Source organism: Gymnogyps californianus, chromosome 3 (assembly GCF_018139145.2).
Source record: "Gymnogyps californianus isolate 813 chromosome 3, ASM1813914v2, whole genome shotgun sequence".
NCBI lineage: Eukaryota > Metazoa > Chordata > Aves > Accipitriformes > Cathartidae > Gymnogyps > Gymnogyps californianus.
This window is the reverse complement of record NC_059473.1, coordinates 16,503,901-16,522,690: the sequence shown is the minus strand read 5'-3', so window position 1 is coordinate 16,522,690 and position 18,790 is coordinate 16,503,901. Positions and strand designations below refer to the sequence as shown.

The 18,790-nt window shown below is 38.0% G+C and overlaps 1 protein-coding gene across 23 annotated transcripts in view; it reads right to left on the bottom strand.

Moving 5' to 3' along the window:
* NRXN1 (neurexin 1) overlaps positions 1–18,790 on the bottom strand; it is a 729,374-nt gene that overhangs the window by 336,277 nt on the left and 374,307 nt on the right. The gene's annotated exons all lie outside the window — the stretch shown is intronic.

The window sequence follows — 18,790 nt, the reverse complement described above, 5'->3', positions numbered from 1 at the left end:
ATGTCTCTCTAAAATGGCTTTTTAACAAGTTTCACAAGGATGCAAAATTACCTAAAATGATGCTGTAGATGGTCAGATGTAGCTGTCCACAACAGGCACCTGGAACTAACATGCAACTGCCTCAAGCTAGGGAAAGCAAATTTGAGAGTAAAGCATCTCTTGGAGAGCAATTTCCCACGTGCGTTCCCACTGTGAGAGATCCACATTTGTGAAAAGCAGTATCTTGGCAGGCGACCCCTTGATGTGCAGAAATTTGCAAATCATTTCAGTCTAAGTAATTTTCCCATCCTTACCAGAGAGCACTAAGGCTGCAATTGAACCCCGATAATCATAGCTACCGAATTCTAAGCAAAATGAAATTTCAGCACAGAGTCAATACTGCTAAATGCTAAAATGCTTAACAGAAACAGTGTATAATTAAAATATCCAGAACTTTTGCAGCTAAAGCATCAACATTTTGTATGTTAGAAGCCTAAAACCAGGATTATTGGAAGTTGTAGACAAGGATTAAACAATGTGAGGATCTGGCATGATTCTGATAAAAACTGCAAAACACAGCAGTGTTCCTCCCCTTAGCCCCCTCACCAAAATGTGAAATTAGAATAACTGAGATTACATACCCTTCCCTTACATACCTCTCTTTAGATATCTCACTGCTTAAGAAACAAAAGCTGGCCTAAGAATAAATGTAAAAAGAGCTTTTAAATTTCAATATTTCCTATAGGTAGGCTCAGCCACTCAGCTTTTAAGCTCTCAACCGAAGCATCTGATATCTGGCCAATAGTGAAAAGTGGATGAGATGAATCATGGGTTTATCGTAACATGGTAAAGCCTCTGGTCTAATTATGACACTGAGATCAAAATGAGAAAAAATTCAGAGCAGAATACCATAAAATAGAGCATGTTGTGAGAGACTCTGAAATGACTTAGCTAGCTAAAAGCATTGCTTAAAAAGTAAGCTTTCCTGGCCTCAGATAGCACAAGTTACTCTCAGCGTCTTTCCAGGATTTAGAAACAATTAGGAAAAGAGCAAGATATTAATTACACAAACTGTTACTGTTCATTGCACATGATAATGCACTTTCTTGCAGTTACAAATACCAGACCAAATCCTAGCTATTGATATGAATTTGACCAAGTCACCTGAAAATTCTGGCTGTGTGAACAAACTTTGCTGCATGTGACAAATATAATCTCAGCCCTGCACTTGCATGGTCGTCTGATGTGGAAATTTATCTGTTTTCAAATTAATACTAAAATATCAATAGAAAGCACCACCCTCTTGAGATGCTCACCCTCTCCAAAATGGCAATTAAAATAGTTTTGTATTAACTTCGTAGTATTAAGCTTCTCAGATGAGCAACACAGCCACAGATTTCAAGTGTGAAGGAATACAATGGAACGGAAGTTGCTTATTCAAAATCTGAACGGAGCTGCAGCTTTTTGCATGAGATAAGGTTCACAGAGGCTCCACAGAGGCTCCAAAGACTTCTGCATATTTCCAAAAGGGGAGAAAAATAGACCCAATATTTTAAAATGGTTGAACAGTTCTTTTGCCATCTTGGATTTCTGGGGTCTTGAAACCTTTTATAAGATATGCTTCTCCTACCCACTCCCTATTCATTTCTAATGGTCTTCCCACAAAGTGCTACCTACTGCCTCCTATTCTTCTTTTTTTCTTTTAATTTAACTGTTTTCCAAATTTTTAGCCAACGGTAACATTATGGAAGATAAGCGACTAATGATCAATTTTTAAAAGATTACAGGGCTTAAATCTTTGAGACAGGACACAATAGTATGTAGTATGTAATTTTATCTGTGAGACATCCATTTTCTATCATTACACTATATAAAAGAAAAAAGCACACTGTAAGAACAGTTATTTTGTCAAACAAAATACTCAAGGATTTTTAAGGAGAGAAAAAAAATGCAAAATCACATGCTGTAAGACTCTAACCATGCAGGAAAAACAAAACCAAACCCTTTTAGAGTATTCTTTTAGTTGTGGAATGGTAGTTGTAGGATGTCTGAATACATACAGGCACTAACTTCCTAATGATTAGCACAGTTTCATTGACAGGCTCGGCTGCAGAATCACAAAGCAAACATAAATCGCAGCAAATTAGCAGAAGTTTTTTTTCTTTAAAGAAAAAAGTTTAATGGATGTTTTGCCTGAGGAGCTTATTTCGATGGCTTCTCAGTAGACGAGACTGCACTGCCAGGAACCACAGAAGCGTACAGTAAATTTAATAATGGCTCTATGCCATACCATGGTTTATACAGCTATGCAGCAGATCCACTTTCAGGCACAGGCTCTGCACATTCAACCCTGGAAACTAAACATATCAGAGCCAAGAAAGCCTTGGTCTCATTAGGCAGAGATAGTACTCATGACTGTCTACAGATAGCTGCCTTTTTAGAAATCCATCTTGCTCCCAATGAATTTAAGACAGCTTTATCAATAAATTCAATCACAGTAGAATTTAGCTGATAAACAAAATGACTGAAATATGCCAAAAGGAAAAGGAGATTCAGAAATATTTAAAAAAGAGATAAAAATTAAGAAAATGTAATATCAGGAGGATTTTTTACTACATCTGATTGATCACCATATTCATGACTCCCAATTTAAACAGATACAATGAAACAACAGCTACACGTTGCGAAGACAGGAAAAAAATGCCAGGAATACTAATACCAAAGCATGCCGTTCAAGTTACAATTGGCAGTAATTGCCAGTCTCCGTTCTGTAACATTTTAATTTACTCACGGCAAACTGACATTCAGATAGGTAAAAAAATATTTTCTACTTTTAAAAACATCAAAGAAATTGCTTCCAGTCTGATCTTTACAATTGACTATCCACAGCATAAACCCAGGCCAAATATCAGCACTGAAAGGAAACAGTTTTCAGAGGTGATACTTAATCATAATAGCCACAACATCATTGCATGCTTATTTCATTGTCTGCAGAATTGACACATATGTTCACATGAATAAATTCATTAATATCTGTCTCAAACATTAATATCAATGGGCAGCATGCTACAGAAACGTATTCATTTGGGATGCTATAGAACCTTTCAGGAAAAAGTGCACATAAAAATAGGCATTGAAGATGAATAATTATTTTGTTATTATCACCTTTTTCTAATGTAACTATCATCCATGAACTCAGATCCCAAATGTCATAGTATACTCAATGTTTTTCACAAAGAGGTGTGAAATATTGCTGCTAGTTTGGAGTGGACAAAATTGTTCATTATTATGTTAATGCTGACATATCCTCTACATGTTTGATAGATTTTCCTTGAAAAGTTACACTCTTCAATCTGCTGGATAAACACAATAGTCTGGATAGCAGAAATCACTTTCTGTATACAATACTGCAATAGCTGAGATGAACAGTTTATTTATTTGCGTTCCACTTACATCTGATAGGAATGAGTCCCAAACTGATTCTACCTATGCTGGCAGAAAAGCCATTGCGGGTAGTGAACAGGGGAGACATCGCCACTGGAGTGTACCTGAGAATCCCAGTGATTACCCAGGTCAATACACTCAGAGCCAGAAGAAAACTTCTGATCTCCTTTTTGGGTCCACACTCTTCTTCATTTGTTTTGCTGTCCTGGGGGCTGGGGGCAGAGGGGAGATTTCCCATTCCAACAGCACTATTGCATTCTGTCTTCTTAAGGTAATTACTCTGGTTCTCTGTAGATATACTGGATTTTGACTTAAGGCCCTTTTATGCCACTCCAAGAGAAAAAAAAAATAAAGGTCTTAAAGTGCTTGAAAACAGCCTCAAGTCCAGTCATAAATAACTACAGAGTATTACTACCTAAATGTTTACTAAGCTGAGGGAAGAGATAAATCACGTTATACCTAAATGAAATAAAAATACTAATAAATAGAAGTTTTACAGCACAGATGGTAATAAAATCAAATATCATTGCAAAGGTTTTCCTTTTAAAAGCTGATTTAAACTGAACATAAATGATGACACGATCATATTTTAAGGACAAGTGTAGGTTAAATAATTTATATATTAAATAGCTAAGCCTTGGCAAATAAGAGGCGGCCTGGACAGGAATGTGTATTCTTCATGATTATTAAACATTTTTATTGCCATCTATGGCAGAGTGGTGTACGATGGCTAATGATTTTATGTTACTTTCTGCAAAAATTAAAAATGTTTATTTTTTATAACTTCAGTAATTTTATTACTACGGTGAGATTTACATAGGATTTTATACTAAAAAGCACGAGCAATATGCAATGACTACTGAAAATACACTGGAGTGGATTACCATGGTTCCTCTTTGTGCATTGGCAGCATACAACCAAGATCATAATTACAGGATTGCTACCACCTGCCAACTTGAAGAACTAAACCACATGCTTCCACATAATAATAAAGAATTCTAAAATTAAAAAGCAAATGAAGGTTAAATCCTAAAGGTCTTCAGGGACCTCTGAGCTGCGTATTTCTTCTGTACTCCTTTTATCATTTTTACTTGCCCATGAAGATGAAGGCTCTTCCCAGTTAAACAAGTCCACCTAATGAAATGCCTGTATTTTCACACAACTGCTTAGAAAACAGAATGTCTGCGATGTGCAAAGTCATATTAAACCTCATCTTTGGATTTATAGCTTTTTCATCTTGAAGTAGGAAAAAAATAGACAAATTGTTCACAGTGTTAGAAAAACAAACTCAGCTAAGAATTTTAGAAGACATCTTAATGTGAAAAGGGAATTACTGGTGTGTATATATATATATGACAGAGAGAAATTTTCCAAAATGCTATTGGTCCAGGATTGAATTTCCCATCCCCACTTTTTTTTTAAAAATGCAGTTATATTTTAATAGAGTGATGAAAAAAGGATTTCTTCAAAATCACTTAACAGTGATATGAAGGAATAATTTAAATTATCTTTGAGACTATATTAATCTAGACATTTTTGTCTTCATAAGACCACTTTTATAATTCTGTACCCGTTCACATTTTTACTCACATAAACATACATATTAAGCTTAATTTCAGAATATTCACATGGGGGAACTAGTATTTGCTCGTCTACGGGTGCTTCTCAGTAGTCCATATTTCAGTTTGAATAAACTTAAAAGTGAACAAGGTTGTGTACAGATATCCTATGGAGTTTCTTCCCCACACACTCCATTATTCTTAAAAATTCGTAGGCCTTACCCGCTTAGTACTTAAAATCACTTACAACTCTGCTTCAAACTACGCAGTATTGCCCAGAATTTATGACCTAAGGCTGTGCAACTACCAACACTTATGTGCAAGGTTATCATTCCCTACAGCCTTCCACATTAGCTCTTACTCCTTCTTTCTTATGCTTTCCAGTTTTAAAAACTATTTAACATACAACACCATCAATATTTACATGTCAATAACTTACTATAGAGAAACTGAGCAAGATTACTATCTGTTCCCAGCATCCCTCATCATAGTAATTATTTCTGGCATATCAAGCTAAAGATGAAGTTCCACAAGATCTTGGCTTAGGATGCAGAGCTGGCCTAAGAAGTATGAAAGCCTGAAATTTGCTCCCAACTGGTCCCCCCCACAGCCACCGCAGTTGCGCTGGTGATGGTGAATTAGATGACATGACTTAAAAATATCTGTGCCATCCCCACTTCCGCTGACACCCCTGTTTACAGAAGGTACATGGGATCAGCAGTTTAAAGAAATTTTAAAAAAAGGAACAGAATTCCTATTTTTGGAGAGTTTCTATGTAGGGTTACATTAGCAGAGTGTTATGGGAATTTTACGTTGCTACTTAGGATGCGGTTCCTGCTCTAAACATAGAGAAGACCCTTCAGTTATGACTTTCAAAACTGACATTTTCCAAAGCATTCAATTCAACAGTATTGTTTACAACATTGTAACTATTACACAACCTTAATCCTGACTTCATTCTTCCTAGAGAATGAGGCTGAGAAGCAACTTAGAGCAATTCCTTAAATGACTTATTTATCTTGTGGTCAACTGGATCAAAAAAACCCTCACAACGCAGAAAGAGTCAAATTATGAGAAAAACCTTTTCTAGACATCTGAAACTACAATACACCGCATTTCTGTTATAGGCTTACGAACCAGTATCCACATGGTTTTCCCTGTTGTCTGGCATACAGTATCATCCACAGGAAAAGGATAATCTTCAGTGAAAATATCATCTTTTGGCTCTGTGCGTTTGCTGGGGTTACAGAAGCTTTCTTTGAAGTTGGCTGTCATCCCAGTAAAGCTGCATTAAGTAGTTCAAATTAAGTATCACTAAGTAATACATTTTGGTAGCAAGTAGAGGCAAGAAAGATAAAAGGTTTGGGGTAGAATTTCAGGGGGAAATAGGAATATGTTTGCACAGTAAAATCTTCCCAAAATTATGATTTTCAAAATTTTTCAGGCCTCAGTTGTACAGGAGTTAAATCTACTCAGTTCTGAAAGTATCTGAACTTGATCTGACATGCCACTACTGGTCCAGCAAATTTGGTAACATTTTTCATTTATTCCTGGCAGTGCTTTCAATTACAGAGATACTATCATTTTGAATATTTTCCTGCTATAAAGACTTCCCTTCAGGGATTACAGAATGAAGCCTATTAAAATGTGCCCCCATCTTTTTAGCAGACAAAAAAAAAAAGAAAAAAGAAAAGACTGAATAAAACAGGAAAGATTGGAGCTCAACGCTAAAGCAGAACTTGGCCAAAGAGAGCAAGCAGGTGGGAGAAGATTACCAAATAGATATCCAAGTGGCCCCTTGAACATCCTCTTCTTTGACTTTGGGATTCTGGCTAAAATTAGAGGATTTTTCATATTTGTCCAAGGTTTTCAGATATTCAGCACCCTGGCTGAACTGCTGGATCCTTAGGAATCTCAAACTTCTCCCCTGCCCATATGCGTGTGAGGTCTTTATGTGTAACCAAGCCTGATACTTCTGAGCAGTCTTGAACCCTTTGTGAAAGAGCTATACAGATGGCTTTGTACATGCACAGTAAATCTGACTTTTTTTAGAGTGAGTCCAATTTACTGCTCATGCAAAACATAAGTATATTTGTGCAGGGGTTCTGACGTTTCCCATAAATACTGGGTAACTTGTGTATACGCTGTACAGCATACAACTGCTTGAAGGAGAAACGGTGCAGGGGGCTTTAATGACAAGTATACATCTACAATACAGGTAATGGTGAAAGACTGAGGCAGCCCTTCGGCTCCTCCTGATGTGCTGAAGGGTTGTGGTGCTTCTGATTCTTTTCAGGAGAGGTCTGGCCCAAAGTCAAAAACAGAGATACGAGTTGGCTATAAAACTATTTCAAACATGTAACAGCCACTACGCTCACAGGTCATGAAGTTACAAGAAAAAGCTATTTTCAATAAGCACCAAATAACATGAGTTTTTAAAGGAAACAAATCAACATGAGCAAAGATATGACCATCTGGCGCTTACAGAATCGGTGGTTAAATTCAGCTTTCTGATGAATTTTTGACCAGACAGGAAAGCCAACCCACAATTACTACTGGACCAGAAGAAAATTCATGACTGTAATCAACCTGAGCCCAGGCTAACATGTTTTGGTGATCCAGAAGATGGGATAAAGAGGAAAAAAAAAAAAAAAAAGGAGAGTAGAAAGAATTTCAGGCAATTTCAAAAACGCTGGGTTTAATTTCAAGAACTGGGTTTAATAGTTGAGGGAGAGGGAAAATGCTATGACCATATATGGTGACTTTGGATTTCAACATATTTAAATTAGTCATTCAACTGGTGATTTGAGACTTGAATTGTAACTGAATTTCAGTTTGCTGGTAGCAAGCATCTGTCCTGGCCTTATTTCAGGATGCGTATGTACACCTCTGTTCCCCAGCATACAGCAACATTTATATCATGTAAGTGATCAAAAACCTGATTTTTTTAGAGGGACTGAGTACCTTCAGCTCCTATTTTTAGGATCTCTGGATAGGAGGTAGTGGTCCTCCACAGCTGATACTTCTGAGCAGCATTAAGTTCCCAAACTCAAAGTACTCTGACCTCTCTGTGAAATATTTAATATAATCCAAATATGAGACCATTTACCTGATTAGAAGTTTTCTTAAGATTTACAATGTTTAAAAGGGAGAGAATTTTAAAACAACAAACTTGCTATAGGGAGGACTTCCTTATATGGTAAAGCAGACTCAGAGCTTTGCAAATGGTGTCTGTAAATATTAATGCACTTTGACATTGAATACTGCATATCATACATTTTAAGTGCTTTTTAGTGTGTGGATGTTTATAGTGCAATGATGTGCTTCTTCATATGTCTATTTTCAATTCAAAGTATGGCTTCATCACAAAGAGTAATAGCATAAAGCTTAGCAGCATGAACATTCCTCCAGAATTAGCACAAAATTGACAAGCTTCCTTAACATAGCCTTTAAACTGGGTTTGTCGGCACCAAACAGCTTCATGAGCATTAGCTGTTTTTCACCCTCTTTTCTACAGTTCCAACTTTTCCGTACCCAAGCTGGGTATTGACCGCTTTTAATATGGAGTGGTTTTCCCCAGGCTGGAACTTCATTTTGCAGTTGCCTTCATTAAGCAACCAGACACTAAAACCTTGTAAAATTCCTTCAGCCCTAGGAGAACTGCTTCCATCAGTATTTTTTCATACTGTTATTACTGACTCTGTTACCCTCTTTCAAAATTTTCTAAAATACCTAAGCAGAAAATAGCTATGGATACTTCCAAACACCACATCAGTATACAAGATTCATGAGCCTAAGTCACAACGACATATTGAAGGATCTTAAACAACACATGTGACATTGAGAGAATAAGCGTGCTTATGTATGCATGTGCTAAGAAGAATACGGAAATTTCATTCAGATTAACTGCTGGTTAGGTGGAGCTGGCAGGCCAAAAGCGGTCAAAAACAGGTACAATATCCATTCCTGTAGCATGGGAACAAAATAATGAAAGCTGCAAAAATATCTGCATAATGTATCCTTCTCTGTGCCTTGTCATTACTCCAGTGCATGCTTCCATTCTCAGCTTCTGAGGAATTACACGGACCTTTAATTTGGACTCCAGAACACCTTGATTTACCCATATAAGATTCAGGTCATTTTGTTTACTCTGCTTTTAATAGAAAGCTTTTCTTTGCCTCAATTTTCTGCAGCACCTGGCAAAAATGAACACACAGAAGGCTCCGAAGATGGTATCAGGCTACCAAGAAAATCTTGTTTTGCAATGAGTATAGGAGTTCCTCATATGTATGTAGTTACTTTGAATCTAACCTACCTGTCAAGCCAGAAGACATGCTGAGGAAGACCAGGTTGCCTTAGTAACCTGAGCCCAGTTGTACAGACTTCAGAAAGACTGAATAATTTTATCTTTCTGAAGCACCATTGTGCCTCATTGTGCCATTGTACTTAAATATCTTACACATAAAATAGATATATATTACCAAACTCCCCATATACACTTTGAGCTATTCTCATGCTACGGGTTATAGAAGACACCACTTGGGAAAACTTTTTCTTCTTCTTTCTTACCATTTGTGACCCTTGCAGCTGTCATCTATTAAAAAACTAGCACTTACTCATTGCTCTTTTTTGGGGTTTGTTGGAGAGGAACGACTGACACTATTACTGAGCTAAAACTTCTTCTCCAGCTGTACCATATCTAGTGATTAATCTTGTTCAGAAAACTACTAGTTACCTAAAATTGATTTTTATATATCATATTGTTGGAATGTTCAGAGAAATCTGTGAGAAAGAACAGTGATGGCACTCGTCCAGTATGCTTATTACTGTGAATAGCTTTTGGCTACACGAATTTCAGTCCTGAATCGTACACAGTATGCTATTAAATTGTAATAATTGAAAGTTCTAGAGAAAGGAATCTAATGATACCCAACAGAACAATTTTAGTTCCATGAGAATATATTTAATTAACCCTTAATCATTTTCACCTTTATGACACTGGAAACACTTCTAGGATTTGATTTACAAAATTATTATGTCATTAATAAGAGAAAGATATTATTGACATACCAAAATCCAATTTAATTACTCCCTTGATTCCTCCAGAGGCAGAGAGAAGCTTGCAATTTTCTGACACTATGTTCCATTTTTAATATTGTGAAATAGAAAATACCTCTGTGTAGGCCAGAAATGTTGCATAATTGCTTCTATCTGAGCTACAAGCACAACTATAACAATGTATTCTGGCTACCTTGAAAGTTCCTTTTTGGCTTTTTCTGTATCAAGTATCCCACTTAAAACTTTACTTATTACTACTTGTTAGAAATATTCTCACACGTAAGAGCTTCTATAATCACTGTCAAACAACTTTCTATTTTCATTTTTTAAAGGGATAGTTTGTAATGTATTTAAGAAAATGGAAATTACTTAACTATTTTGGGCATGGATAGCTCATCTGACTACTCCAGAATTTGTATGTAAACAAGAAAAAAATTCTAAAACTTGTTTTCAGACTGTCAACAAAAGCATGCCTGTTAAATTACATAATTAATAGACTGATATATCTTAATGAAAGGCCAAAATTTACATACTACAAAATCCACATGAAACAGAGGAGAAGAAAACCTAATAGAGCTGGGCCACTAAAACCATGAAAAAAATGTTGTCATCTGTGCATCATGTTCCACAGTTCTGGCTGGAGCAACATGTGCTCCCATGTAACATCACAGGAGCCTGACAGCTCAAGGTGCAGTCTATCCTGATTAGGATTCCAATAAAAACAAAAGTTAAAAAAAGTAATCTTGATTCACAGCCATGGCTCACAGGCAACACTTCTTGCTTCCCTTGGTTTTTTTACAGTTTTTCTAATTCTCCTAAACACCTCAACATTTCTGTATTTTCAAGACTGCATGTGTGAAGTCCTACTTCCTTTCAAGTTTATACAAATTAGGCCACTGATATTTGACACCAGAAATTCCAGCTATTCGTTATAGAGAGATATTGGATAAGATAAGCTGAACAAATTGAGATTTCTTCAACTACTTCATTCCAGCAGCTTACCCTGCATTGTAATTTTGTGTGCAGCTATCTTTATTTCTCCTGTGTACTGTGAGCCTCTGTGGCAAAATAATCATATGAAGTATTTAGACTGGTATGTTATCAGGGACAGATTTTTTAATTCTCAGCTACTGGAGATGGAAACCAAATGTGTTTTAAAGCACTCTGAGGAATCTTCTATCCCTTTTCTTAATAGCAGGTTATATGTTTATTGGTAGCTAGCAACTGCAAAGTCCTAGCCAGGAATATGTAATATTATTTTGGAAAGTACTACTGAGTGGCTCTCATGGTTAGTTTAGCTTTCGGTCACTGGTTTAATTAAGCTTCTTTATTTTGTATATATCCTTCTCACAAAAGTAGCATTAAGACTGATCTTACACTCTAGGTGTCAAAAGGTCCATAAGATGCAGTATCCATAACAGTTAAATCAATTAATAAATGTGAAAAAAATATATGTGGTAAAATGATTTAAAGCCATCATTTGTGTAATACCAGATTGATAATGCAAACAGAGATTATGTGAATATCACCCTCTGATTTGCATTCCAGAAGAAGGAAGACATTGTAAGAGGAGAATGACTATCCATTGTCAACACCATGTGATAGCGCAGAAGACTGTAAAAAGTCAGTGGTATGGATAAGAGAAAATAATACTCCTATTTTTTATACACTATAAACATAGTGTATGATTTTTTAAAAAAATATATATACACATAGATGACGTTAAACACAAAACACTGCAAACCTAAGGAAAGCCAGGTCTACAGTTCTATGTGCAATATTAAATTACCCCTCCTTGCCTATGGATTATTACATAATTGCTAATTACATGTTCACAAAGTATAAGACTCTTGTCTCATTCAGGGCGAGAATGCGCCTGTTTTGATCAGAGTTCTGCAGTGAAGAAGGCCGGTGTTTATAAAACCACTCACTTATTGCAGAAGTTGAAGGCTGATTCAATATTTAGGGGTTTTGTTGTTCAAAGTATAACCTCAATATTACTTAATGCACTCTCCAAACAACACACTGAAGAGAGAATCATTCAGTTCCTCCTGAAATTTTTATAATGTCAAATACTCTAATATCCAAATCTCTCATAAACTTTAACTAATGTATTTTTGCAGTGCCTTGCTTCTACTATCTTCAGTAACAGCCAAAATTATCCACTGTTCTGTGTGTTCAATCTGAAATAATTAGGATTTGATTTTCTGGAAACATACATGTTTCAGTCCCAATTTTGAGTGTGCAGCACGGTTGCAAATCAGAACACATATTGTCAGCTTAGCAAAAAAATGACATATACCTAAGTACTGAATCTACTGTCATTTAATAATACATGATTTCTCCTTCATAAATCCATATTGGCTACCCCTTACAACCTTCTTGGCCCTAATATGTTTGGAAATGGCTTCCAGGCAGATTTTCTCCATCACCTTTCCAGTGATCAAGGTGAGGCTGACCAGTCTGTAGTTTACTGGATCCTCCTTCTTGAAGACAGGAGAAACATTTACTTTTTTCTAGTTCTTAGGAACCGTCCCCAATGGCCATGACCTTTCATAGATAATCAAGAGCAGCACTGCAATGACCTGTGACACTCATGGATGCCTCCCATCAGGTCTCATGAACTTGTATATGTCCACTTTGTTTAGATATTCCTTGACCTGATCTTTCTCCAGCAAGGCAGGTCTTCCTCCAGACTTTCCCACTGGTCTCAGGGACCTGGGATTGCTGAAAGTGCTAAAGGCGGGTCTTACCAGTAAAGACCAAGGCAAAGAAGACTGAGTACCTCGGTCTCTTCCATGTCCCTTGCCATGAGGTCTCCTCACCCCATTCAGTGGCAGGCCCACATTTTCCTGCTCTTTCAGTGCTGGTAGGAGCCCTTCCTGTTACCCTTCCATGTCCCTTGTCAGATCAAACTCCAAGTGGGCCTTGGCTTTCCTAACCCCATCCCTGCATGCATGGACAGCATCTCTATATTCTTCCTGGGCCACCTGACCCTACTTCCACCTCTTGCACACTCCCTTTTAATGTTTGGGGTTTGTCAGAGGCTCCTCCTGGCTTTTGCCACTTTTGCTTGATTTTCTGTATATAGGGTTGTGTATGAGGCTTCCTCAGCTTTGAGGAAGTGATCCTTGAAAATCTACCAGTTCTTCTGGGCCCTACGGGATTCTTCCGAGCGGGTCCCTGAACAGGCCAAGGTCTGCTCTCTTGAAGTCCAGGATTGCGTTCCAGATTTTTGTCTTGCTCCTACCACTCAAGAACCTGAACTTCCTGACCATCACAACCCTGATCCATTCTTCCTTGTTTGTATGAATGAGGTCTAACAGTGTGCCTCCCTTCATTGGCTCCTTGATCACCTGTGTCAGCAAGTAAATGCACTCCAGACATCTCCTAGATTGCTTGTGCTCAGCTCTGTTGCCCCTCCTGCAGTTACTGGGGTAATTCAAGTCCCCCATGAGGACTAGGTCTGCAAATATGAGGCTATTTCTAGTTTTCTGAAGAAAGCCTCATCTATTTCTTCATCCTTATCAGGCAGTTTGTAGCAGATACCCATCACATCATATTAGACTTCAGTCTGCCCTCTAACCCTAACCCATAAGCTCTCAGCTGGCTCATCACTTGTCCCTGGGCAGAGCTCCACACCTTCCCATCACACTCAGTCCACTATTTCCTCACTTTCTTGTGAGTTGTCATCTCCATTCCCCATCATTCCTAGTCCTGGCTCTCTCCTCACCAGGCTGGCCAGCTCGTGGCAAAGATGCTTTTGCCTCACCTTGGCAGGTGGATTCCATCTTTTCCTAGTAGACCTTCCTTGAACTCCTTGTCCAATCTCCAATTAAATCGTCCTGATACACAACAATTATTATATTAACATCCAAACACATTTAAAATAAAATCTAACCATCACTACAGATATAGTCTTAGCTGAAAGGCAGTATCTCTATAATGCAATCAAATATCAAGAAAATCAAACATGTTTTATGTGAACCCATTTTGTAATATTGACACAGTTCTCCATTTAAATGAGGGCTTTTGATTTTTCTTGGTAAAGAGTCGAAATAAAATAGGAGAACTTTTAAAAAAAGTTTTGTTACTTACAGTGGTTGAGAAAGTCAAGTTCCTAGTCAGAAGAGACTGCGTGATGAAGTTCTAACCCTTCAGAAATGGATTTTAATGGAAGTGTTGACACAGTGTTAGGTATACCATCACAAGTACAATGCCAATACATTATTCCCTTATGGTAACAGTGTTGAAGCTGCCCTGTAATTTGGCACAGAACATTTCTATACTAATGTAATGTGACAATGTTATTATGTCTGCTATTTTCTATGCCATAATAGCAGTATTTGTTTCCACAAACATGCCATTACATTCACTAATATGGCTATACTTAAAGACTGCCCGAGTAAAAACAGATGTAAACTTATAGAAAGCAGATAATCTCTTACAAATTTGTTTTGTTTTGTTCTGCCAGAGTAATTTTCAACCCCACTCTTACAAAAAAGCTGAATTCCCTGGGAGGAGTCCTTTCACTACATAACCTGCTGTTAGAAATAGTTACGATGTTCATGATATATTTTCTCAGAGGAGTTGCATGCAGCCATCCATTTGTAAGAACAGCCATTAACTGTCCTTTTAGTGCAGTCTTCTATATAATCCTATTTTGTAGGAACAAATGCTACTGGTCTGCTTTACACTTACCAGTGTAACACTTCTGTCTATCACATCTGAAGAGCACTGTTGCCCTGAATCTCCAAGTGTCATATCACATCAAAAGAGAAAATGATAATCTGTATAGCATTTTGGGGTCAAAACTTCCCCTGTCTTGTTTATCTTCCAGTAAATAGGAACTGCAGCACACAGAATGTTCCCACCTGTGCCACCACGGAAGCTTACGGTCTACAGGCACTCCATACTCACCGTAGTGGAGTACTGAGATTTGCAACTAAGCAAAATTTTAGGGGATTAAACTGTGGGTGTTCCTGACTACAGTTGTAAAACTGTGGCCTTACCCTTGGCTGACACAGGTCATTTTCCATAGGAGTACATTTCCTAAACTTCTCCTTCTCTCTAGTTGACACACAGAGGATACTCTTGAACTGGGAAAGAAACAACCTACCTCACATGGTGCTTATTTTGAGAGAACTTTTAAAAAAATCTTCATTTTAAGCTGTGCACATTTTCACCTGCAATAATACACTGAACAGCACAGGAGTAATAATTTGCTGTCATAGGAAAGATTAAAGAAACTTCTTGCACACTGTATTAGTAGAACGTATTGTAACGCTTTTCAAGAAACTATTTCTTTCATTATTTCCTCCAAACTCTCTGTTTTGGAAATTAAAGACAAGAATGATAGACGTGAAACATTTATTTTGTAAAGCCTAGGAACGATGTATGTCAAATCTTCGTGCACTGAGGTTACTACGGGAAACATGCTGAAAGTATCAACTCAAATGCAGCAAGGTAATTTGTGCACATTTATGCAAATTGCAGATGATACAAAACTGGGAGGAGTGGTTGATAGACCAGATGCTTGTGCTGCCATTCAGAGGGATGCCGACAAGCTGGAGAAGTGGGCCGACAAGAACCTCGTAAAACAAAGGAAAATGTCAAATTGTGCAGCTGGGGAGGAATAACCCCATACACCAGGACAGGCTGGGGCCTGACCAGCTGGAAAGCAGCTTTGCAGAAAAGGATCTGGGCGTCCTGGTAGACACCAAGTTGAACATGAGTCAGCAATGTGCTCTTGCAGCAAAGGCGGCCGACAGCCTCATTGGCTGCATTAGGAAAGATATCGCAGATACGTTGAGAGATGTGATCCTTCCCCTCTACTCAGCACTGAGAGATGCATCTGGAGCACCACCTCCTAGCGCGGGGCTCCCCAGTGTAAGAGCAACATGTGCATACTTGAATAAGTCCAGCAAAGGGCCACAAATGCGAGTAAGGGCTTGAAGGGCTCTCATATGAAGAGAGGCTGAGAGAGCAGGGACTGTTCAGCCTAGAGAAGAGAAGGCTCAGTGGGGATCTTACCAATGTTTTAAAATACCCGATAGGTGGGAGTAAAGACAACAGAGACAGATTCTTCTCAGTGGTGCCCAGTGACAGGACAAGAGGCAATAGGCACAAACTGAAATACACAAAATCTCATTTAAATATAAGGAAAATGTTTGTACCGTGATGGCGACTGAGCACTGGCACCGGTTGCCCAGAGAGGTTGTGGAGTCTCCATCCTTGGAGATATTCAAAACCCAACTGGACACAGCCCTGGACAACCTGTAGTAGCTGACTCTGCTCTTAGCAGAGGGGTTGGACTAGGCAATCTCCACAGGTCCCCTCTCACCTCGGCCATTTTGTCACTCTGAAATTTCTACTCAAATATGTTCTCTAAGAACTGGTGGAACAAAATAGTGGGGAGGTGTGGTGGGTTAACTGTGGAACAAAATAACGGGGAGGTGTGGTGGGTTAATCCTGGCTGAGGGCCAAACTCCCACCCAGCTGCTCGCCCACTCCCCCTGCTCTGACCTTGGTGTTCCCCCTGCTGTTTCTCACTCTTTTTGTTCACTCCTCCTTCATCTGTCCAGCATTTTGGTAAGAATGGCATACTTTCTAAGCATGTTTTTATAGAGGTGCCACCAGCTTGGCTGAGGGACTCAGCTGTGCCCTGTGGTGGGTCTGTTGGAGCTGGCTGTGCCCGGCATGGGGCAGTCCTGGCCTCTCCTCACTGAGGCCACCCTGCAGCCCCCTGCTGCCAACACCTGGACATGGACATCCACTACAGGAGGGATGCAAGTCTCCATAAATCAAGTACTTTTATTTGTTTCTCTTACGACCACTGACACTTATTTTTAAGTGGTCAATTTTTGGGTTTGGTAACAAAAAATCTCTACCTATGAGATTTTGATGTCCTGAATACTCCATTTTACATAAAACAGTACATTCAAACGTAAAGTAAGCCGAGGGCCTGTCTGTGTAGCAATATTGGGTTACATTTCAGCTTCTGTCAACCAGCATTGCTCCATGCGCAATCTGCAATGGAAATGTGCTCACGCACACCGCTCAGGAACATGCCTACGTCCTTCTGAAGGGGATGTGTTTTTTAGCAACAAGCAGGTGCTGTTCCAGACCTGTTGCTGACATAATCTTTCTTCACGTGAAGGGAATTTGTCTTACTTCAATACTGTAGAAGTTTAGCCTGTGGTGTGCAGCCTATGCAAGTTACTAAAAACTGTAGTAACATTTCATCATTCCTCTTCCCATTATGCTCTTCTCAAACACAGCAGAGAGCAGTCTAGGAGCATCTAGATGACATTGAGATTACAAAATTATTTCTCCTCCTTTCCCTCACATACACCATTATGAAAAAATCTCTCTCGTTAGATTTGCTTTGCAGATTTTTGGTATCTGAACTAATCTGAGGAGCCAAGATAAAGCAGAAACCAAACATATTATATTTACCAGACTCTGCATTCTATTACAAAACATCCATATCTAGGATAAATTTATATTTCATGTTTGTGATAGAACATTAAAAAAAAAAAAAAAAAGAATTATGAGGGGGGGAAGTTTTTTTGGTAGCCATGTACTAAAGGTACTCTTTTACCATTATCAGAAATAGTGTATTGAGAATTATCTGATTGTGTACAACGTAGTCCATAATGTTACCATACAAATGAGCCTTCACAGGTTGGTGAATACCTCTCTTACATAAGGTCATCAGTTCGCCAAATTTATGCAACAGCTGTCACTTGAATAGATAATTCATAGAATATTCCAGGTCTAGACATCAGTTACTACTAAGACAAATTTATAAACAGAGTTTTTTCCTTTGCTAGATGTGGAATATATAACTTCTTATTCATAGTTTTTAGTTACTTTTGGAAGAACTCAAAGATCACAGAAGAACAGAAATAACAACTTAAAAGTAAAATAGAAACAAATCATTTTCTCCTGTAGCAGATAGGGGACTGAAATCTTTAAAAATGTATGTTTAGCAGTATAACTAATCACTCACATTGCTGGGAAGGGCAAACTCATACACATAAAGTAAACCCAAACCTTTGCTGAAATTATTGAAAATTTTTTGATACCACATTTCATTTCTACCATGACAGCAACTGCAGGGAAACAGACTGAGATGAATACTTTCCATAGTTTTCAAACATGGTCAAGAGTAGAAAAGTGGAACTTTCATGTGAATAATTAATGTAGCTTTTACATGTAATTAATTTTCTAGCCTTGTGCTAGATACTATTTGAGCCAAAAGCTTTTCAGATTGTAATTATTCTGATATTTTAGGGTTTGTCCAAGAAGGTACACCTTGCTGTAGAGTGCAGAACCAGAACAAGACATAAAAATCCAAAATGCTTGACTAGACAGTTATACCAACACTTTCTACCATCAGTCATTCATTCAGATAAATGTATACAAATAGAAATAAAAATGCTTAGCCTTAAAGAAATTCCCTCTTCATATGGATATAAAAATGTGCAACATTTGGATATTTCAAAAGTGATGAGTTAAAGAAAACTCAGTAGCTTGCTTTAATCAGTTACCGTGGATCATTATGGCTCTTGCATTACTACTCCACTTTCACTTCTGCATAATTCTATTTAGATCAATAAGGCTAGATTGGAATAAAACTAGATTATGACATTGATGAATCAGGCCCCTTATTTTTGACACATTTAAGCTTTTCCTGAAAGACCAGATGGTCGGTGTATGTTATATGTAGTTTTATGCAGATGAAA